General features: G+C 40.1%; 1 long non-coding RNA gene across 4 annotated transcripts in view; it reads right to left on the bottom strand.

The window, feature by feature from the left end:
• LOC138761944 (uncharacterized) overlaps nt 1-24729 on the bottom strand; it is a 188396-nt gene that overhangs the window by 106071 nt on the left and 57596 nt on the right. The gene's annotated exons all lie outside the window — the stretch shown is intronic.

Here is a 24729-nt window from a genome sequence, read left to right as displayed (position 1 = left end):
CCAGAAAGGAAGTAATAGGAAGAAAAGGACGATAGTTATAGGGGACTCGCAAAGGTTTTTGTGGAAGAGATAAAGAAAGCCAGATGGTGGTTTGTCTCCCTGGTGCCAGAGTCCGGGATGTGGCTACACGAGTCCAGAACATCCTAAAGGGGGAAGGGAAAAAGCCTGAGGTCGTGATTCACATCGGTACCAATGACACTGGTAGGAAGGAAGAAGTGGTTCTGCAAAATGAATATAAGGAGATAGGCAGGGAGCTCGGAAGAAGGACCACTAAGGGTGTCATCTCTGGATTACTTCCCATGCCACACGATAGTGAGGGCAAAAATAGAGTCAGGTGGAGACTGAATGTGTGGCTGAAGGGGATGGAGTAAAAGACAGGGTTTTAAGTTCTTGGACTACTGGGACAATTTCTGGGAGAGATGGGACCTATACTGTAAGGATGAGTTACATCAAAAGCCCAGAAGTACCAATCTCCTGGCAGGGGTGTTTGCTAGGGCTTTAAACTAGTAAGGTTGGGGACAAGGGTTCATGTCAGAGAGGATAACAAGAACAGAGTCTTTAGGCAAAGAAAAAAAGGCTTTTTCACATAATCTGGAGGTGGAACAGCAGCAAGATAATAAATAGTGGCCATAGTAACAATTGTAGAGAGGGTGAGAGGCAGAAAGTTAAAGGTGGAAGATCTCTGAGATACATTTATTTCAATGCAAGGAGTGTGGTAAATAAAGTGGATGAATTAATGGTGTGGATTGACACGTGGCGTTATGATGTGATAGTAGTTAGTGAGACTTGGTTGAAGGAAGGTTGTGACTGGCAGTTAAATATTCCAGAATTTCGCTGCTTTAGACGTGACAGAATTGGTGGGGTACGAAGGGGAGGTGTGGCGTTGCTTGTCAGGGAAGATATTACAGCGGTGCTGAGGCAAGATAGACTGGAGGACTCATCACGGGAGGCTCTGTGGGTTGAACTAAAAAATAAGAAAAGTGAGGCTACAAATATAGGGGTGTATTATAGGCTGCCAAAAGAAGATAGGGAACTGGAAGAGCAAATGTGCAGGGAAATAGTTAAGATGTGTAGTAGAAATAGGGTTGTGGTAGTTGAGGATTTCAATTTTCCTAATATTGATTGGGAAACACAATCAGTGAGAGAGCAGGATGGCTTAGACTTTGTACGGTATGTTCAGGATTGCTTTTTACAGCAGTATGTTGAGGTGCCTACTAGAGGGGAGGCAGTGTTAGATCTATTGTTAGGGAACGGAATAGACCAGGTGATGGAAGTGTACGTTGGTGAGAACTTTGGATCCAGTGATCATGGGTCCATTAGCTTCAACTTAAATATGGAAAGGGATAGGTCAGGTCCGAGGTTGAAGGTCTTTGAGTGGGGGAAGGCCAGATTTGAAGAAATGAGAAGGGATTTGCAGAAAATTGTATGGGCTGATCTTTTTTCTGGAAAAGGATTTGGAGGGTATTTAAAGAAGAGATATTGAGTGTACAAGTTATTTATGTGCCAGTCAGATTGAAAGGCAAGGCCAAAAGTTCAAGGGAACCGTGGATTTCTGGAAAAATTACGAAGTTGGTTCGGGATAAGAGGGGGGCATATACTAAATTTAAGAAGGAAAAAATGGATAAGATGTATGATTATTACATAGATTGCAGAAAAAACCTTAAGAAGGAAATTAGAAAGGCAAAAGAAGGTATAAGGTGTCAATAGCGGATAAGATAAAAGTGAATCCAAAGGATTTTTACAGATATGTGAATAGTAAAAGGAGGGTTAAGGATAGAATAGGACCGCTGGAAAATGGGAGGGGTGAACTGTGTGAGGAACCGTATCAGATGGGAGAGATATTAAATGATTTTTTTCTCATCTGTGTTCATGAAGGAAAAGGACATGTGAGATAAGTGAAGCAAATGGCTTAGTTTTAGTGAAGATAGGGATTAGTAAAGAGAGGGTTTTGGAACTTCTCGGGTCAGTAAAAGTGGATAAGTCTTTTAGTTCTGATGGGATTTTCCCCAGGACATTAACGGAGGTTAGGGAGCAAATAGCGGAGGCACTGTCAGTGATTTTTCAATGATCACTGGAGGAGGGTGTGATGCCACGGGATTGGAGGGTTGCTAATGTAGTTCCATTGTTTAAAAAAGGCATGAGGTGTCGGCCAAGTAATTATAGGCCTGTAAACTTGACTTCGGTGGTAGGAAAAGTTATGGAGGGTATTCTTAGAGATGGTGTGTATAAATATCTGAATAAGCAAGGATTGATCAGGAGTACCCAGTGTGGGTTTGTGAAGTGGAAGTCATGTTTGACCAACCTTGTTGAGTTTTTCGAAGAAGTGTCAAGAAAGGTTGATGAAGGTAGGGCAGTTGATGTAGTCTATCTGGATTTTAGCAAAGCTTTTGATAAGGTTCCACATGAAAGGTTAGTAAGGAAGGTTCAGTCACTAGGGATTAACAGAGAAATAGTAAGATAGGTTCAGAGGTGGCTGGAGGAGAGACAGCAGAGGGTCATGGTGGACAACTGTGTGTCAGGATGGAAGCCTGTGATGAGTGGCATGCCTCAAGGATCGGTGCTAGGTCCCCTGTTGTTCATAATTTATATTAATCATTTGTATGATTAGTGGTTAACTGGGTAAGTAAATACGCAGACTATACGAAAATTGGGGGATTGGTGGATAGTGAGGAAGGTTTTCAGGGATTACAGAGGAATTTGGTTTATCTGAAAAATTGGGCTGAAAGATGGCAGATGGAATTTAATGTAGAGAAGTGTGAGGTGCTTCATTTCAGAAAAAATAATCAAAATAAGACATATGTAGTAAAGGGGAGGACATTGGGGAATGCATAAGAACAAAGAGATCTTGGAGTTATGGTGCAGTGTTCCTTGAAAGTGGATTCCCATGTTGACAGGGTGGTTAAGAAGACATTTGATATGTTAGCCTTCATAAATCATAGCATAGAGTATAGGAGCTGGGAAGTGATGCTGCGACTATTTAAGGTGTTGGTGAGGCCAGTTTTGGAGTATTGTGTTCAGTTCTGGTCTCCAAATTATAGGAAGGATATAGATAAGGTGGAGAGGGTGCAGAGAAGATTTACCAGGATGTTGCCTGGCTTAAAATACCTAGAGTACAGAGAAAGATTGAAGAGGTTAGGACTTTATTCATTGGAACGTAGACAGTTGAGAGGGGATCTGATAGAGGTGTTTAAAATTATGAAGGGAATAGATAGACTAGATGCAAGTAGACTCTTGCCCCTGAGAACAGGAGAGGTTGAAACAAGAGGACATAAGATGAGGGTAGGGGGGCAACATTTTAGGAGAAACATTCGAGGATGCTTCTTCACTCAGTTGAGGCAGAATCAATTATTTCATTGAAGAGGAGGCTGGATATATAAATGGATAAGAGGTGGTTTGAAGGTTATGGGTGGAGAATAAGTAGATGGATCTAGTGGAGTTCTTTGAGTGAACCAGTGTGGACTTGAAGGGCCGAGATGGCCTGTTTCCATGCCATAAACTGTTATATGGTTATGAAAGCTAACACCCCATAAGCTTCCTTAACTACCCTGTCTACCTACAAGGCAACATTCAGTGATGTGTGAACGTGCACTCTAAGATCCCTCTGCTCTTCCACAGTACCAAGAATCCTGCCATTAACTTCATACTCTGCCTCGGAGTGTGTACCACATGATACTTCTCTGGATTGAACTCCATCTGCCACTTCTCAACCCAGCACTGCATCCTATTAATGTCCTCCTGCAATCTTCTATAATCCTCTATACTAGCCACAACACCACCAACCTTTGTGTTATCTGCAAATTTGCCAAACCACCCTTTTACCCCCTCATCTAAGTCATTAATAAAAATCAGAAAAAGCAGAGGAACCCCACTTGACATAACCCTCCAATCTGAATGCACTCCCTCTACCACCACCCTCTGCTTTATACAGACAAGCTGATTCTGAATCTACATGGCCAAGCTTCCCTGGATCCCATTCCTTCTGACTTTCTAAATGAGCCTACCTTGTGGAATCTTGTTGAATGTCTTACTAAAATCCATGTAGACCACATCCACTGCACAACCCTCATTGGTTATGTCTGATCACCTTCTCAAATAATCTGCTCCTCAGTATTCTTTCTGCTGCCATGGGGCCTATAGAATACTCCAAATAGACTATCTGCTCCCTTCCTGTCCCTAACTTCCACCCATACTGACTCAAAAGAGGATCCTGGTACATTACCCACTCTTTCTGCAGCTGTACCTTACCAATAATGCTACCCTTCTTCCCCCACTTCCCCCCCTCCCCTCACCACATCCCTTTTAAGACACTGAAATCCAAGAATATTTAGAATCCATTCATGCCCTGATGCCAGCAAGTCTCTGTAATGGCCACTATATCATAGTTCCATGCATGTATCCAAGCTCTCAGTTATTCCTGATGCTTCTTGCATTCAAGTATATGCACTTTACGACTTTTGACCCCTATATTCTGCATATCCTTTCTCAAAGCCTATCCAAATGATAGATCTGGCTTTACTCCATGTACTTCTTCCACTGACCTATCACTCTGACCCTCATCCCCCTTGCAAACTAGTTAAAGAAGCCCTCCCAAAACACATTAACAAATCTGCCCTCAAGGATATTGCTCCCCCTCGAGTTCAGGTGTAAGCCATCCAATCTATATAGGTCCAATATTCCCCAGAAGAGATCCCAATGATGAAAAAAATCTAAAACCCTGACTCCTGCACCAACACCTCAACCACATATTCATCTGCCATCTCCTCCAATTTTTGCCATCATTATCACATAGCACTGGCTGAAATCCTGAGAATGCTACACTTGAGGTCTTGTCCTTCAGCCTTCTGACTAGCTCCCTAAACTCATTCTTCAGGACCTCACCCCTCTTCCTACCTAACATGTACCCTGACGCCTGGCTGCTTTCCATCTCACACCAGAATGCTTTGGACCCGATCAGTGACATGCCTGACCCTGGGACCCAGGAGTCAACATACCATGCGGGTGTCTTTCTCATGCCCACAGAATCTCCTGTCTGACCCCGTAACTATGGAGTCCCCTATGGATATAGTTCTCCTCTTTTCCATCCCACCTTTCTGCACCATAAGACCAGGCTCAGGGCGGGAATCCCTGCCAACATGGCTCCCTTCTGGTAGGTTATTCCCCTTCCCCCCCCCCCCCATAGTATCCAGGACAATATACTTATTATTCTGGGGAATGACCATAGGGGTTATCTGTAGTACCTGCCTGCTTACCCACTTTTTTCTTTCTCTGTTACCCAACTACCTGCTTCTGGCAGCCTAGATTTGACTACCTCCTGTAGCTCTGATCTATGACTGCTTGATTCTCCCTTATGAGCCAAAGGTCTTTCAGCTGCTGCTTAAGATTCCTAGCATGGTCTTCCAGTTTGCCTGTCTGCATTAACTTTTGGCAGGAGAGAGAAGCTCCCCCAGGACTACCACATCTCATAAGAGAGGCACATCACTGACTCAGGAGTAATTTTCAATGCTCTAACTACGCTTTCACTTAGGTAAGAAAAAATTTTCCAGATACCCGCACCAACGACCTGGGGAAGGCCACGGAGCCACCCCAGTGCCAACCTGCTGAAGGTTGCCCCACTGCTGGCCCATCAAAAGCTGCCCCACCACCAACTCATTGAATGCCGCAGGGTTGTCTCACCACCGACCTGCACTACTGCCCGCCTGCCTGCTCAGTACCTCGCACCTGCTCAATACCTCGTGGCTGCTCAGTACCCCTGATGTCACCCCTAAACTTTCCTCCCTTCACTTTGTACAGAGGTCCTCTGGGGGAAAAGGTGCTAGCTGTCTACATTACCTATGCCTCTCATAATCCTGTAAACCTCTATAAAGTCACTTCTGATCCTTCTTCGCTCCAAAGAGGAAAGCCCTAGCTCTCCTAACCTTGCTTCATAAGACATATTTTCCAATCCAGACAACATCCTGGGAAATATCCTCTATACCCTCTTCATCGTTTCCATGTCCTTTCTGTAATGAGGTGACCAGAACTGACACAATATTCTAAGTGTGGTCTTACCAGTAATTTATAGACCTACAACATTACCTCATGACTCCTGAAATCATTCCCCCAATTATGTACCCAAACATAACATAGTTCTTCTTAACTACCCTATCAACCTGCGTGGCAACCTTGAAAGATGTATGGATTTGGACTCCAAGGCCCCTCTGTTTTTCTACACTGTTTTATATCATACCATTAACCATGTACTCTGCCTTCACATCTTTGCATCATCTCACACTTATCCAGATTGAATGTCATCTGCCACTTTTCTATATCCTTTTGGCAAACTTTCAACACTATCCACAATACCTCCAATCTTCGCATTAACTTAATTTGCATGGTGCTACAGACTACTGCATTAAAAGCAGGACCATCAGCCCATCAATTCTGTACCAATCATTATGTACACATTTACACTAATCCCATTTTATTCTCCCCTCATTCCTCTAAACTTCTGACGTATTGTCACCTTTCAACATACTGGAGGCAATTTACAGTGGCCAATTTGGCGACCAACTTGCACACCTCTGGGAGGTGGGTGGAAAGTGGAGCTCTCAGATAAACCTACACAAACCGAACTGAAGTCAAAATGTAACCAAGGTCACTGAAGCTGTGAGGCAGCTGCTGTACCATTGTGACGGTCCACACCAGCTCTTAGAAAGACTGCAACTTTTCACCCCCTTCTTCTCAAGAGCAGTGTGGTGGGCAATAAATGTTTCCCTGACCAGCAATATCAAGAACCCAAAAGTCAATAAAGAAACAACATGATTATGAGGATTACCTTGTCACAGCACAAGGTAATAATTATTAGATCTTTCATAACTTTCTCGTAGGGCTAATTATGCTACTTTCTGAAGAAAATAAGTAAATTAGAGGGTTTTGAGTATGAGACAGGAAAATAAAATAGATTGTGGTGGTGTAGGTACACAGAAGTCAGCATTGCATTGTCGACTGAAGGGCTTGAACTGTGCTGTAATGTTCCAAGTTCTAAATAAATTTTGCATTTAACAACATGCTTACAATGCCCACCAATCTCTCCTGCTTCATTTTTTACAGCTAATGTAAATCAGATTGCAATGATTTATAATTCATCTTTATTTTCTAACTCAGGTCAAGTAGCAAGTTTGGTCAGAAATCTTTGATCCTATTCTGTAAATATCTAGAACCTATAAAACTCTTCAGCACATTAAAATATAATTCAATTTTATGAGGTTTTCTTTTAGTAGGAGCTTTTTGTCAGCCTATTCTTCAACACGGATTAACTGAGTGAACTGCTACAATACTATTATTGCAAGCTAAAAATAAGAAAACATAATTTCTCTTAAGGACATTAAGTATTGTTCAAACAAAAACAGCTCTGACTCTGTCACTTCGTTCCTCAAAATTTCTGAGAGGTTCCTTATGGTTATTCACTGGATAACTGTAAAGTGCTTCCTGTATCAGCCACAGGGAGCCAAATGTTTTGGCCTTAGAGCAGGAATTATTGTCTCACAGTTGCATTGCCTGCAGGGGCATTGCCTGCAACAGGAAACAAAACAATTCAAGTTCAATGGAAATATTGCTACCAATAAAAATTAGGAAAATAAAACATTTTCATTTTAAACACAAAAGCATTGCCATTCTCTAAAGGAAAGGTTATCTATTGTGAAAGGGATTAGTTGATTTTGCGTCAATATTAATTTTGGTAGTTGATAATTTGTTTTATTCCTTTCTACGTGAATCTTCTTCCAAATGTTGAGCAGATGGTGCAGTACTGGTGAATTCCTATGTTGCATCAGCTTTTCATCCCACTTATATAGTATATGTTCAGATACCTTCTCCCCTATTTTATCTAGCTCTAATCTGGTCCAATCTGATTTTTCCCTTGTTTGATAAAAATCTGATAGGTATCTTAATTGTGCTGCTCTATAATAATTCTTAAAGTTTGGTAGCTGTAAGCCCCCTTGTTTGTACCATTCTGTTAATTTATCTAGTGCTATCCTCGGTTTCCCCCCTTTCCATAAGAATTTCCTTATTATTTTCTTTAGCTCCTTGAAGAATTTCTCTGTTAGGTGAATTGGTAACGATTGGAATAGGTATTGTATCCTTGGGAAGATATTCATTTTAATGCAATTTACCCTTCCTATCAGTGTTAGTGGTAAGTCTTTGTTTTTGGAAAAATAAATTATTATCTTTTAAACAAATGAAGGACAAATATGGTATAACTCACGGAACAATGTTTGCATACCACCAACTGAAAACCTACTTGAAGGACAAATTGGGAAGCAGGCTCAGGTTACCAGAAAGAAGCAATTTTGAATATGTGATTACAGACACAATGATAATTAAAAGATTTATAACAAACATGTACATCAAACAGCAAGAGAATGAGAACGAGGAAACAAGCTGTAAACCCAAACAAAAATGGGAACAAGATCTAAACATAAAGATAAAGAATGAAACATGGGAAAAGCTATGCTCCGGAACTATGAGAAATACAATAAACATGAGGTTACGCATGATACAATATAATTGGTTACACAGGCTATACACCATGCCCAAAAAGTTAAATAAATGGGACCCAACAGTATCAGAGAGATGTTTTCGCTGTAAGAAAGAAACGGGAACAACAGTACATGCAATTTGGGCATGTGAGAAAGTGAAAAAGTTTTGGGAAGATCTAAACCAGGTATTAAATAAAATCACAAAAAGCAACATACCAAAAAATCCAGAGATCTTTCTTCTAAGTAATATAAGAAGTAAAGAACTTGGACTCGATTTGGATGGAGCACAAAAAAGATTTATTATGATATCCTTAGCTGTAGCAAAAAAAATGTATTATGTCAACCTGGAAATTAGAAGATAGTCTGAGAATTCAGCAATGGTACATAGAAATGAATAAATGTATTCCATTGGAAAAAAAATAACATATAATTTAAGAAATAACATCACAGTATTCGAACAAATTTGGGAACCGTACATGGAACACAACAGAGAAGTCCTACCACGGACCTCCACCACCTAAAATGACAGAAGGAGAAGAAGACGAAATGAACTGACCCAGTGTGTAAAAGTAGAAGACACAAATTTCTTGTTTATTTTCATTGTGTGATGACATTGTTTAATGGGTTTATTGTATTGTATATGTTGAACGTTGAGTGGGTGAGGAGGGGGGTGAAGGAGGGAAGGAAGGGAGGGGGGAAAAGGGGAGAAAATGACACTGTGTATATTCAAGAGGGATTTTCTATTTAATTTAGGTGGAGAATAATATATTTGATGAAGAAAATTATATTGAACCATTTGATATCTAGCATTAACTGTATTTGTAACACTCTCTTGACATAGTTTTGACCATATTTCCTCCTAAATCTTTCTCCCATTATAATTTTGATCTATATAAATCTTTTTTCCTTTTAGTTTCTTGTAATTTTATATACATATTAGTAATAAATGTCTTAATAATAAATGTGTCCGTTATTAAACCTTCAAATTGACTTTTTTCTGGGAGTTATCTAATAGCATCTTAAAAGTTCCTATTTTATCTGCCTCCACCACTGTTGCTGGCAGCCACCAGACTCTGCATGGAAAAAAAAACATACCTCTTACATTCCTCTGTACTTATTCCTCAGCACCTTAAAACCATGGTCTCTTGCGTTCGCCATTTCAAACTTGTGAAAATACTTCTGGCCATACTCATGATCAATGACTGTCATCATCTTGTACACCTCTTCCAGAGAACCCCTCATCTACTGTCTCACCAAGGAAGAAAGACCAAATTCATTCAACCTATCCTCCAATCCAGGCAACAGCCTTGTAAATCTCTGCACATTTTCTGGAGCATCCACATCTTTCCTTTAAAGACCACAACTGAACAATATTCCAAGTGGGTTTTGACCTTATATAACTCTATCATTTCCTCATGGCTCTTTAACTCAATCCCACAGATATCAAGGCTAACGCAACATACAGCTTTTTAATAGCACTATCAAGCCCAAAGGTTTCAAAACAGTCACCCTTATCCCTATGCTCAAGAAAGTGATGGTAATTAGACTGAATAATTACCACCCAGTGGCACTAATGTCTATCATCATGAAGTGTTTTGAAAGACTGGTGATGGAACACATCAAAGTGCACCTTCAAATGACAATGGACCCATTCCAGTTTGCCTACCATCCCAGCCAGTCAACATATGATTCTTCACTCCATCCTGACCCACCAAGAGAATGATGCCAAGCTGTTGTTCAGTAACTTCAGTTTGGCATTTAACACAATCATACCTCAGAAGCTGGTGGATAAACTGTTCTCATTGGGACGCAACACTCCTCTCTATAACTGAATCATGGACTTCTTAAAAAGATCACAGTCTATCTGGGTTGGCAGCAAACCCTCAAGCCCCATCACATTGAGCACTGGTGCACCTCACAGCTGTGTGCTCAGCTCACTACTATTGACTTGCATTTGCACTGCCAGATTCAGTTCCAGCAGAATCCTCAAATTTACCAATGATAAAACTGTAGTTGGCTTCATCAGCAACAATGATGAGTTGCAATAACGGAGAGGAGATTGGAAGTCTCATAAAATGGTGCAGGAATAACAACCTGAGTCTCAATGTGGACAAGACAAAATAGATGATTGTGAACTTCAGAAGGATGAAGGTCGACCAGTCTCCACCATACATCAACCATTCTGTCATGGTGAGAGTGGAGAGCACAAAATTCCTTGGTGTGCATATAAAGGACAACCAATCATGAACTCCCAACACCTCCTCATTAGTCAGGAAGGTACAGCAGAACCTACACTATCTAAGAAGCTAAGGAGAGCAAGTCTACCAACTTCATTCTGCCAAACTTTCACAAGAGCACAATTGGGAATGTCCAATCTGGCTCCATCATTGTGTGGTATGGTGGCTGCAAAGCGTCAGGCCGAGTCAATACAGAGGATCATTAAAACAGCCGAGAGGATCACTGGAGTGGGGAGGGGTGGTCCTCCCTTTCCTCTTTAGATGACATTTACTGGGAGCGTTGCCTAAATAGGGCTCAAGGAATTATAAAAGATCCTTTCCATCCAGCACACAGTATGTTTAGCCCACTACCATCAAGAAGGAGGTACATGAGCATCAAAATCAGGACTGCCAGGCTGAGGAGTAACATTAATGAGGGGCTAACCAGATAGCTACATTTAGTGACCAAACTATAATAAATGACTGAGATTGATTTTATACACAATTTGTACACTCCAATCAAAGAGGAAAACTTTAACTGGGAATCTATATACAGTATTGTATTTCCTAACCTATCTCCACTTTAACTGAACTTTGCTTTTTGAATAAAATAAATCTGCTGCCGATAGATTGTTTATTCTATGTCATAATTCCTTTCTACCACCACTTTAATGGCTTATAAAGTCAATAAATAGACAAGCTGAAATATTCACTTAAAAGATATAGATATCATTGATTTTTATTCTTCTTTCCAATCAGTCCTTGTGTAGCTGGTGGTTAATACCTTCTAAAACTATTGTAGTCACATCATGATAACAGTATTTCCACAGACAGTTATCTAGGATGTTCTTGGGATTCAACCCACCTTCTATTCCTTTAGTGATAACTGAGAGAACGATGATGGGGTTAGAATTGATTTATCCCAGCTTTGTGAACAATGAGTGGACAATTTTTCACCATGTTATCTTCTAGGAAAATCATTTTGGGATCAAGGAGAGCTCAAGAATTCCAATTTTGTGCACTTTGATGTGGACCTTGAGGGCATTGTAGGAGCCACAACTACTTTCCAGAGATGGGATCAGTGGTGGCTTACAGGGAGGGAGGTGTTTGCAGCGTTGTGCACCTTCTGCAAATTACACAGGATCACTGTCTTCTCTCAGTGCACAGATTCAATGGTCTCAATACCATCGTGAATGTTCATTCATCATTTTAAACTGTCAGAGCCAAAGGTTGCCTGGAGTCACAGAGCAATGTTGCATTTATTCACTTGTGCTGCTTAGCGGTGCAGTGGGTAGAGCTGCTGCTTTGTAATTCCTGTGACTGGGACTGATGCAATTCTTCACCGCTATATTTGTGCAGTTTTCACACAAATCCTAAGATCATTCATTTGCACTATGACTTAAGATGGTGGGAAAGACTTTAGCCTTGTCTTATGCAGTCAAGCACTTGATTCTATCTTTTCAACATAAAGTCTGCAGGCAAACATTTATACCTGGCAGCATAGAACATTACAGCACTGAAAACAGGCCTTTCTGCATTTCTAGTCTGTGCCAAACAATTATTCTGTCTAGTCCCACTGGCCTGTACCCATTCTATAGCCCTCCATACCCCTCCCATCCATGTACCAGCCGAACCTTTTCTTAAATGTTAAAATTAAGTCTCCATTCACCACTTCAGTTGGCAACTCATTCCATATTCCCAACACACAGTGTGAGAAGTTCCCCCAAAACTTTTCCCCTTTCACCCTTGACCAAAGTCCTCTGATTTGTATCTCACCAAACTTCAGTGGAAAAAGCTGACTTGCATTTACTTTATCTATACCCATTATAATTTTGTACACCTCTATCAAATCTCTCTTCATTCTTCTATGGTCCAGAGAATAAAGTCCTAACCTGTTTAATTTTTCGCTGTAACTCAGTTCCCCTCAAGACCCAGCAACATCTTTGGAAATCTCTGCACTTTTTCAATCTTATTGATATATTACCTGCAGTTAATTGTCCAAAACTACACACAATGCTCCAAATTCAGCCTGACCAGTGTCTTATACAACTTTATCATAACATCCTAATTCCTATGATCAAATACTTTGATTTTCTGAAGGCCAATGTGCCATAAGCTCTGTTTACAACCCAATCTACCTGTGATTCCACTTTCAGGGAATTATGATCTGTATTCCCAGATCTCTCTGATCTACCACATTCATCAGTGTCCTACTATTTTCAGTGTCTGTCCTATTTTAGTTTGTCTTTCCAAAATGCAATACCTGACACTTGCCAGCTTTAAATTCCATCTGCCATTTTGCAGACCATTTTTCCAGCAGGTCCATATTCCACTGAGCCAGCTTGTTTATTAATGTTTATTACTTCCATTAATGTTCTATTACTCTTTATTGTCCTGTTTTACTACATTTCCGACAGGATCAGCAATATGGCCTCTACTACAATGGATATAGCTCAAGAAATATTCTGCTTCAAGTAGATCTAAATTTCAGAAATTATAACAAATGTATAAATGCTGCAATATTGCCTATTAGTGTGTCATATTTAGCAAATTTAGAATGTTCTATCAATTCTTTTAGCTTTTCTGTTTATTATTTTTATTGTTTCAAATATGGTGAGGTTTTAGTGAAACACAATTCAGAAACAAAAATTAATGAGTCATGCTGTTTATTGTTATTTACAGAATCAGAATTTATCAACATGAACATCATGAAATTTCTTATATTGTGGCTGCATTATAGGTGCAAATATTGCTATAAATTCCATTTGTTAAATAAATAAATTAATGTAAAAAATAAATGAAAGTGAGGTAGTGTCTGTGATTCATTGCCCATTTAGAAATTTGATGGCGAAGGGAAAACAGTTCTTTTTGTACCATTGGGTACTCGTCTTCAGGCTCCCGTACCTCCTTCCTGAAGGTAGCAATGAGAAGAGGGCATGGCCTGGCCAGTGAGATTCCTTGAGGATTGAGCCAACTTTCTGGAGATGAACCTCTTGTAGTGGAGTGAAGACTGATGTCCATGATGGTTCTTTCATGACTCTTTCATTTTTGTTTTAGAATGAATGACAATTAAATACTGGGAGTTTCTTGTAAAATAATTAACTCTAAATGTCAGTGAGAAATGGCAACAATTTCTAGAAAGAAGTTCTACTCACCATTATCAAATTTGGATAAGACAGACAAACTAACAATGACAATAGTATGGGATCCTTAACATATTCATTTTCAAGCCTGGCACACACCAGGCCTGTGGCTCTATCCAGTACGACAGTTCTTTCAGTTATAATTGAGGATGACAGATCATTAAAAAACTTCATGGATTGCTTATCTTACGATTGTGCAATAATACTGATCATATTTGATTTGAGCTGACATATTTGTGGATGGCAGATGAATTTTATTAAAAATATAAACATTTCAGGCTTTGGAATCTGACCATTATTTATGTACTTTATGAGGTTAAAGGACTCTGAATATATCCAGGATGATGAGAGCATCAATGTGAATTTTATAAATGGCAGATGTGCTATAGCAACAGAATGTGGCTGTCAGCCAAAATTCTATTCTCTAACACTGTAAACAAGTGGATGAATAAAATATAGAGGGTTATAATCTAACCTGGTGAAAGAAATACTTGTCCATGACCTTCCAAAGAAAACTTGATTTTTGCACATTATGACGATTAAGAAAGAAGTTCAACCATTGTTTATGGTTGTAGTAAAACACAAAATTCTGCAGACATCATGGTTGAAGTTAAAACATAATGTTGGAGGAATTCAGCAGGTCAAACAGTATACTTCATAGAGTAAAGGTACATAACCAATGTTTCAGGCTTGAGTCCATCATCATTAAAAAATGTAGGCAGGGTTCGGAACAAAATGGTGGGTTGGAGGGGTTGGGGAGGAACACAGTCCCAAAGGCAGGAGGTAATAAGTGGAAAAGGAAGGGAGGAAACACCAGCAGGAAGGGGGAAAAGAGATGGCTCTGTGAATGGAGAGGAAAGGGGGTGGAGAACTGGAGGAAAAAAGACAAAGGGAAAGTGAAGGGAGGGGGGAAATGCAGAGTAGGTTAGCAGAAACCAGAGAAGCCATCTGTTGGGACAATGCCCAAAGAGAAAATCAAGTGTTGCTCCTCTAATTTATGGGTGGTCTTGGTGGGACTGTACATGAGGCCATAGATAGTGGGGCGTGGAATCGAAGTGGTTGCCACTAGGAAATCCTTTTCACTGATGCAGACAGAATGAAGGTGCTTAGCGAAGTGATCTCCCAATCTCTCTGAAATTGATTGTGGTTGACAGACAAATTAAAAAATGAAGGTTTGAATTCAGGTATTCATGAGAGGTGCAGGGATGAGCAAGAATGAGCCTTCTTGAAGAGGAATGAAAATGGCTGGGATTTGTGTTCCTAAGTCAGTTCAGGGATGGCACTGATATCGCAACAGTTAGTGCAACACTGTTACAGCACCAGCGACCTGGGTTCGAATCTTGCGCTATCTGTAAGGAGTTTATACCTTTTCCCCATGTTTGTGTGGATTTCCTCCAGACGATCCAGTTTCTTCCCACCATTCAAAATGTTTTGGGGTTTGTAGATCAATTGGGCACCATGGGTTCATGGGCTGAATGGCCTGTAACTGTGCTGTCTGTCTAAATTAAAATTAAGAAGTAAGGTGATAGTGTTCCTTCCATCCCATTTTAGTTAGTTAAAAAAAAAACTGTCATAATCATCACATGGAGTTTCTTTTATTTGCTTACTCCATTTCTTTCTTCATTATAAATAGATCCTATTATGGTGACAGTGACATTCCATTTGCCACATAAAATCCTGAACTGCAAATATCAGAAGACTATTTGACTTTGTGAACCTTCACGGACAAACTTCTTTCTCTGCATGCAATTTACAGTAAGGTTCAGAGTGGGATATGTGGTAATGTTGGTTGAAAAGTAGATCAAGATTTGAATCTGAGGTTTCACTAGGCTGTGTGCCCAAGTCAGTTGGGGAGCTGCTATGTGCTTTTGATTATATTTCATTCATGTGAGTTTTAATGGAATGTCTGGATATTGTTTATATATTGTTGAGGTTGTAGAGGTGATGGATCTGTGTAACTGAGAACCAATTGGACAAAATAAGAGCTGACAATCCCACAAGTATCGCTGCAGAAGAGGAGATGGTTTGTCTCTCTCCTAAAATAGTCTCCTCTAAATTCAAAGTCCAAATTTATTATCAGAGTACATACATAACCTATGTATGTACTCAGTGTGCATTGTGTAGTGAGATTGTGTGGAAGGATAGGCAATCAATAGGGCAAAATTGCAAGCATAAGGTTAAGGATTTAACTTGGGGTAGTTTGGAAACAAAATTGAAAAGGATGATGAATACAGCACTGAAGGTCCTGAATTTAAATGCCTGCAGTGTAAGAAATAAAGTTAATGATCTTGAAGCACAGCTGGAAGTTAGGAGGTATGGCATTGTGGGCATCACTGAGTCATGGCTAGAAGACCACAGCTGGGAAAAAATATTCATTGATACGGAGTGCATCAGAAGGACAGGAAGGTAGTGAGGGGGGGGGGGGGGGGTGGTTCTGCTGGTTAAAAGAGAAATTAGATCATTGCTCAGTGGGGTGATTGGAAGTTGGTGATCTTCCTGACCACTAGAGGGGTGTCTGAGATAGAATGTACCACCTCAGGTTAGATGCACAAAATGGATGTGTTCGATAAAGGCATGAGTTGATAATAAAATATAAGTAAAACAAAAGAACTTGTTTATTTATCACAATAGAAGAAACATCACATGCTACCAGAAATGGGTATCAGCAGGAGACATGGAAAGTGTGTTGTAGCCTGATGCTGTGAAATGGACAGGGAATGATGACAATGAGTGGCGGTTGTTCAAACAATGATTCATGCTGTTTCTGCAAGCCATTGGACTCAATAGCAAATCGGATGCACAGAAGATTGCATTGCTAATTAATGTGCCAGGATCTCAAGCACTAGAGGTTCTCAACACACTTTTGTTGAGGCAGAAGACCAGGAGAAGTTTAACAATGTTATCGAAATGTTTGATGGACACTGCTCACCAAATAAAAATGTCTGAGAGTTATATGTTCCACTCGCGCAGGCAGAGAGCTTTGATAATTTATAAACAGACTTGAAATTGAAAGCAAGAACATGCAATTTTGGATTGCTGCAGGACTCAATGATCTGTCATCAAATTGTATTTGGAATTATTGACAAGAAAGTGAGAGAGGGGTTGCTATGAGAGATGGAGCTGTGAAGATAAGCCACACCAGTGAATTAGCTCTACAGCTCACAAAAAAAAGTTTGGTGAGAGTGTGCAGGCCAGTGAAAACGGAAACACAGCCATGGCCAGAGTGCCTGGTTGCACACATAAACAGAGAACGAGACATAGGAAACAATAAAAAGATGGAGAGACATTCAATTGCAAATGATGTGGTATTCAACATGCACCAAAACAATGTCCAGCCTATGGAAATGTTTGTAATAAATTCAAAGGTCAGAATCACTATGCAATGCAATGTTTTACCAAAGGGAAACAAAACAAGTGTGCACACGATAGAAGAAACTGCCCTCAGTGATGCATTCTTCCTTCCTGGGCATGATGGTTCATGAAGGTTTCAAACCAACAGACACTGAACAGCCAAGCGTGAATAGAGTGAGCAAGTCAAGTGGATGGTATGCAAATAGAGCAGATATTCCTTTCAAGCTGGACACAGAGGAAAAACCATTTTGATCTGAGAGTATCACATCAGGGAAATGAAGATAAAGCCACACACCAATCCAAATTCTGTTCAGCTCAAGGCCTGCAATGGACAGCAAATTGACATAAAAGGAATATGTAGACTCAAGGTGAGTCCAAGATGGTTATGACTCACTTCTTGGTGACAAAGCATGTGAAAACTTAGGCCTGGTCAAAATGGTACCACATTAACAGCACCACTGCACAGCTGTAGAAAATTGTCAGGATTTCCAATGTCATATAGAACCTCTAAAAACTTCTGAGGAAGTAGAGGCGCTGACATGCTGGATAATACACCTCTGGTTTTCCCTTTCTAAGTCTACAATCAGCAACTTGGTCATGGTGACATTAAGTGAGAAATTGTTTTTATTACTCCATTCAGCCAAGTTTTTAATCTTATCACCCTTTTTTTTATGCAGTCCACTATAGTGGTACCATCAGCAAATTTGTAAATGGCATTTTTGTCATGGGTGTAAAGTGAGTAGAGCAGGGGGCTAAGTACGTAGTCCTGTTGTGTTTTGGTACTGATGGAGATTGTAGAGGAGCTGTTCTTCACTGATTGGGTCTGGAGGTGAGGAAATCCAGGATCCAATTACACACTGGGATATTGAGGCCCAGCTCTTTGAGTTTGCTGATCACTTTTGAGGGGATGATAGAAATGAATGGAGAACTGTAGTCAATAAAGAGCATCCTGATATTTTCACCTTTGCAGTCCAGGTGTTCCAGGATTTTATGTAGAGCCAGTGAGGTGGCATCTAATGCAAACTTGTTGCTATGTTAGGAAAATTGGAATGGATCAATTTTACCCATCAGACAGGAGCTGATACGTTTCAACATCAGCACCTTAAAAGACTTCATCACTGTGGATGTGAGTGCCACTGGTCGGTAGTCATTTCAGTATATTATCACACTCTTGTTGGGCCCATATGCCATCTTCAGATGCTAACAGAGAAGAGGATCATCAGGGGCTATGAAAGTGTGTGTACAATATTAGATTAGATTAGACTCAACTTTTTTGTCATTGTGCCAAGTAAACTACAAACCCAATGAAATACAGTTAGCATCCAACCAGAAGTTTAAAAATAGTGTTATACAAATAACTACATGCAAATAAAAACAAGAGCATTCAGTAAGCAAACAACTATAAAAGTACTGACAGTACAATGTGAGTTCAGTACCACTCAGTGCTGTGATTTAAGGTTAAGTAGGGTCACAACCTCGTGAAAAAAAGCTCTTCTTGAGCCTACTGGTTCGAGAGCAAAGGCACCTGTTGCGCCTACCAGATGAGAGAAGAGTAAAAAGTCCATAGTTAGGGTGAGATGCATCCTTGATCATGCTCTTTGTCCTGCCCAAACAGCATTCCTGAGAAATGTTCTCAATCGTGGGCAATTGAATGCCGATAATCCGCTGGGCAATTTTCACCAACTGCTGAAGTGCTTTAAAGTCTGATAGGAGACATTTGCAAGAAATAAAGCCACTGCTGCACCTTTTTTGATCCAGATGGAGGAGTTCAGGGATCAGGTGAGATCATCAGAAATGTGAAAACCAAGGAATTTGAAGCTTGATACATGTTCCTCAACAACTCCATTGATGTAAATAGGGTCATGAGTGTGGCTTCCAGTATGCCTGAAGACCACAATAATCTCCTTGGTCTTCTGAGTGTTAATGTCAAGTTGTTGTCATCCCTATAGACCATTTCATCATTCCCTTTGATTAGACCAACTACCATGGTGTCATCTGCAAACTTGATTAAGGAATTATAACCATATATGGGAACACAGTCATAGGTGAAAAGGGAATACAGGAGAGGGCTCAGAACACAGCCCAAGGGCACACCAGTGCAAAGGTGAGAATGTAAGAGAACAAATTGTCTAACTTAATAGATTGGGGTCTGTTATTCAGAAAGTCCAAGGTCCAATTACAGAGGGATGAGCTGATAACAAGCTGGCGAAGTACAACAATCAGTTTAGAGGGAATCACAGTATTGAATGACGAACTAAAGTTAATGAACAGCATTCTGACATAAGAGTGAGAGCTGTCCAAATGGGTCAAGGCAGAGTAAAGTGCCATGGAAATGGCATCCTCAATTGATCCGTTGATATGATAGGCAAAGTGATGAGAATCTAGGGTGATGGGCAAACAGGATTTCAAATGTGATAGAACCAGTTTCTCAAAGCACTTTTCAATGATGGGAGTGAGTGCAACTGGACAGAAGTCATTCAGACTCATGGCGGTGGGACGCTTCAACACTGGCACGATGATGGCAATCTTGAAGCTTATGGGAACAACTGCCTGGGCCAGGGACAGATAATATCTGTAAAGACCCCAGCCAACTGTTCTACATAGACACTAAGCACGTAACCAGGAATACAACCAATACCAGCTGCCTTCCATATATTCACCCTACTCAGGGTGGCCCAAACATTAAAGATAGAAAGTGAGAGAGGCAATTTATCAGGTGGAAGATCCACTTGGAAGGTGACTTCCTTGAATTCTCGATCAAAGTGAGCATAGAAATAATTAAGATCCTCAAAAAGGGAGGCACAGCTGGAAGGGACCACTGAACTAGGTGGTTTATAGTCTGTAATGATCTGTATGCCATGCCACATGCACTCGGGTTCCGAGGAGTTGAAATGTTTTGTTTGTACATATGTTTAGCCTGAGAGATACCTCTCTTTAGGTTGGGTCTGGCTCAGTTCTAAGTCTTTCAGTCTCCAGATCTGAAGGCTACAGCTGTTGAGGATGAAGTTCCTGAACTTAAAACCTTCTACAGTAGATGTCCTAAAATCCAGTCTGTTAGGGCATTGGGTCGGTGTGGATTTTTGGATTTTCCATATTTTCGGGCAGTACTTTTAAAATTCAAATTTAATGAGGAATAAAGTGGAGATGAACAGGAAAATTTTGATAGTTTATTCATTGGCAAATACAGCATGCTTCATTTATCAAAATGAGTAGTTTTAAAGAAAATTAAAGTCAACACTTAAAATGTAAACAGACATTTTTCACTACAAGAAAAGTGTGTAATGCTTGAAATTATGTTTAAAAATAAATATTGTAAGATAAAAAATATAGTACCAAATGAATTTTTTTGTAATAAGATTTCCTGTATTAAGCATGTTTGCTTGTTGCCGTTGCGCATCTGTGGTATTTATGCATGCACGCACACTAAATTTTAAAAGTTTGAGAGTTTTCAAAAAGTCTATATTCTCGGATGGTCTGGATTTCTGGCATCCAAATTTTTTTGACTTTTACTCTACATAGGTATAAGGTGCAAGTTGGCTTATGTAAATTAGGAAGTTAGGTCAATAATTTTTGCTAGATAAACACTGGTACACATTTAACATTTTAAAACACTAGCCCTTCATTTTCACTTCATTGACACTTCAAAACCTCTACAGGAAGTTTGCACATTGACTTAAATGAGTCATAAAGTCTATTTTACAGCACAGAAACAGGCCCTTCAGCCCAACATCCATGATGACTAAATCAAGCCATTCTCTGAATACAAAGGAAAATTGTGGTAATCAGGAATAACAAACTTAAAATGTTCAACCTTAGTACAGAGAATTGACTAGACAAATTAGAGGTACTAAAAGTTGGCAGATCAGCTGCATCCTAGTTTTCTAGAAAGAACTAGTTGAAAAGAAATCTTCCAAAATTCTCTGGATTGTGGGGTGGCCTTATGCCTGACAAGGGAGCAAATGTGCAGCTGTTACCCACAACAGGGTGAACAAGAAACAGAATGTTACAGTTAGCATCATATGACTAATGAGGAGATGCTGGAAAACAAAGTGACATAGTATAAATAATCAAAATAAACAGTTCCATGAAAGGAATCTTATGTTTGTTGAATCTCAAGGACAGTATGGCTAATGTAGAATGGTTCACGGAAATAGAAAGCTTCAGTTTTTCATGATATTTAAGGGTGTTTGTTTTGATCTCAGAAAATTTTGTTCAATGAAAGAAGTGAATGTTAGCATTAACAACTGCTTAGAGAAAGTTGAGGAAATGGAACAGTTTGAGAAAATGAGCCATTTTAGGTAGGTCAGTCATTTATAGTGGGATGCCATTGATATCACGAGTGCAGCCTTGGTTAGAATCTGCAGTGTAAAACAAACTGCTAGAGGAACTGAGTCTGTCAGGCAGTATGCATGGAGGGTGCCAGAGAATCTTGTTTCCAGAGCTACATGGGAAAGTCAATTGCAAGAAAATATAAAGAGGTTGGGAAAAATTGAGAAGATGGTTGATAGAATAGAGCGTGGAAAAATATGAGATTATTAATTTTTATATGAGAAATATCAAGATAAATTATTATTTAAACAGTGGGAACCAGTAAACACACATCAGAGGGATCTACATTTGTTGATATGCAAAACATGGAATGATAACACACAGCTACAGAAATTAGGAAGGCAGATGTCTTGTTAGTTTTTATTAGAGCTGTGTGAGTAAGAACGGTACAGAACTTAGCTGGAACACTTTTTAAGATTTAGTTACAATATGGATTGATGTATTGGATATACTCCTGGGATGAGGAAGTTGTCCTTTGATGAGAAACTGAGTAGGATGGGCTAAACTTAGTGGAGATTTGAAGAAATGAGAGATGATCTCCTTGAAACATATAAGATTCTGGGAATGATTAACAGGGCAGGCACTGAGGTGCAATAAGAACATCAGAACATAGAAATAGAAGCAGGAGGAGGCCATCTGGTATTTAATAGATCATGGCTGAACTGGCTGTGCGCACAACTCCATTTACCCGCCTGTTCCCCATCACTCTTAATCCCCTTCTTCTTCAAAAATCTAACTGTATTTTAAATACAACCATTGAGGTAGCCTCCACTGCCTCCATGGGCAGAGAATTCCACAGATACACTACTCTCTAAATGAAGCAGTTCTTCCTCCTCTGTTTTAAATCTACTCCCCAGAATCTTGAGGCTATCTGCCCTAGCTCTAGCCTAACCTGCAAGTGGAAACAACCTCCATTTCTAACTCATTAATTCCTTTCGGAATTCTATATGTTTCTATAAGATTGTCCTTCTAAACAAAAATCTGAATAGTCCCCTAGGCTGAACAATGCTTCTCAGCAAAAACACAATGCAAAAAATGAACATTTTGTTCAGGCACCTGCCAACATTGTGCTCATACCTTGATGTTTCAAGCCTGAAACATTGGTGTGAAGTATTGTTTGACTGACTGAGTTGCTCCAGCATAGGGTTTTTACTTCAATATTTCATCATAGGTTAATCCCTTCATTTTCAGAATCATCCTTGTGAGCCTCTTCTAATCTGCCTTTAAAGCTTGCATACGATTTCAAGTTCAAGTTTATTGTCATCTGATTGTACAACCTGACGAAACCAGACCAGAATGCAGACACATAGACACACTGTACTCCCTACACAAAAATTACATATACACATAGCAATTCAAAATAAATATAAATAATTTATGGGTTTCTAGAATTGTTTAACAGTCTCACCGCCTTTGGGAAGTTCTTTCCCAGACTTGCATTCCTGGTTTTTACACTCCTGTACCTCTTTTTTGAAGGCAATGCATCAAAGATACTGTGGCTGGATGGTAAGGGACTTGAATGATTCCCTAAGCACTGTTTCCAGCAGATATTGTTGATGGAGTGAAGGGAGGCCCCAATGATCTTCTCAGCAGTTTCAATCACCCTCTCTACTGACCTCTGATCCGATGTTTTGCAGCTACCATTCCGCACTATGATTCAGCCAGCTAGGTGCTCCTGTAGATTGTCATTGGGATGGTGCCCTGCAGTCTTTCCCCTCTCTATATCCTTAGGAAGTGTAGGTGCTGCTATTTTTTCCTGACTAATGAGAAGGTGTTGTAGATCCAGGGTAGGTCATCCTTTACATGGATGCCAAAGAACTTGTGCTCCCCACTCTCTCTACAAAAAAAGACATTGATATGTAGCAAGGAGTGCTTCTTTGTCCTCCTGAAGTCTACAATCATCTTATTTATTTTGTCCATATTGAGATTCAAATACAGAGACAGAACTCAGAATCAGAATTTATTGTCATGAACAAGTCATGAAATTGTGTTTTGTGGCAGCAATCATAGTGTAAACATTCATAATTACAGCAATAATATATATAAAAAAAAGTAGTGCATAAAAAGTGAGCCTGTCTTTGGTTCATTGATTATTCAGGAATCTGAAGGTAGAGGGGAAGAGGTTGACCTTGTGCTGCTGAGTGCTCACCTTTAGACTCCTGTACCTTTCTCCTGATAGTAGCTGATTTAAGAGGGCATAGCATGGGTGGTGGGGGTCTTTGATGTTAGTGCCTTCTTTATTAAGACAATGACTTGATGGAGTGGAGTCAGGTGCCTATGGTGTCACCAGCCGAGTTAACAACCCTCTGGAGTTTTTCCTTGTCCTGAAGTTTGGCGCCTCTATATGAGATAGTGATGCAACCAGCCAGAATGCTCTCCACATTACACCTGTAGAATTTTTCAAGAGTCTTCAGTGACGTATCAAATCTCCTCAAGCAATTCACAAAGAATAGCTGCTTGTGAGCTTTCTTCATGATTGCATCAACATGGTGGCTCCAGGACATCATCCTTTAGAGATGTTGACACCCAGGAATTTGAAGTTCTTGACTCTCTTAGCTATGGAGCCCTGGATGAGGACAGGGTCGTATTCCCCTGACTCCCTCCAGAAGTCCACATTGGCATTGATATCTCCTTGGTTTTGCTAACATTGAGAGCAAGGTTATTGTTGTGATATCACTCAAGAGCTGCTCCCTCTCTCCCAATACACTTTCTCATTGCCATTTGTGATTCTGCCGACAACTGTGGTGTCATGCGTAAATTTGTAGATAGCATTGGAGTTGTTCCTGGCCACACAGTCATGGGTGTATAATGAGTAGAGCAGTGAGCTAGGCTAGGCACTTATCCTTTGGGTGTGTCTGTATTGATAATCATTGAGGAGCAGATGTTGCTTCTAATTAATACAGACTGTGATTTTCTGATGAGAAAGTCAAGGATCCAGTTGCATAGGGGGGGTAGAGAGGCCTAGAGATTTTAGCTTCTTGACCAGAACTGAGGGAATAATTGCATTGAAGACCAAGCCGTAGTCGATGAAGGGCAGCCATATGTATGAGTTGCTGTTTTCAAGGTGCTCTAGAGCTGAGTGGAGAGCCAGCAATATTGTATCTGCTGTGGAGAGATTGTGACAATAGGGGAATTGCAAAAGGTCCAGGCCTTTGCTCTGGTAAGTGTTCATTC

Source organism: Narcine bancroftii, chromosome 4 (assembly GCF_036971445.1).
Source record: "Narcine bancroftii isolate sNarBan1 chromosome 4, sNarBan1.hap1, whole genome shotgun sequence".
NCBI classification, from domain to species: domain Eukaryota; kingdom Metazoa; phylum Chordata; class Chondrichthyes; order Torpediniformes; family Narcinidae; genus Narcine; species Narcine bancroftii.
Note: the sequence above shows the minus strand (reverse complement) of the source record. Positions and strands in the feature narration are given on the sequence as shown.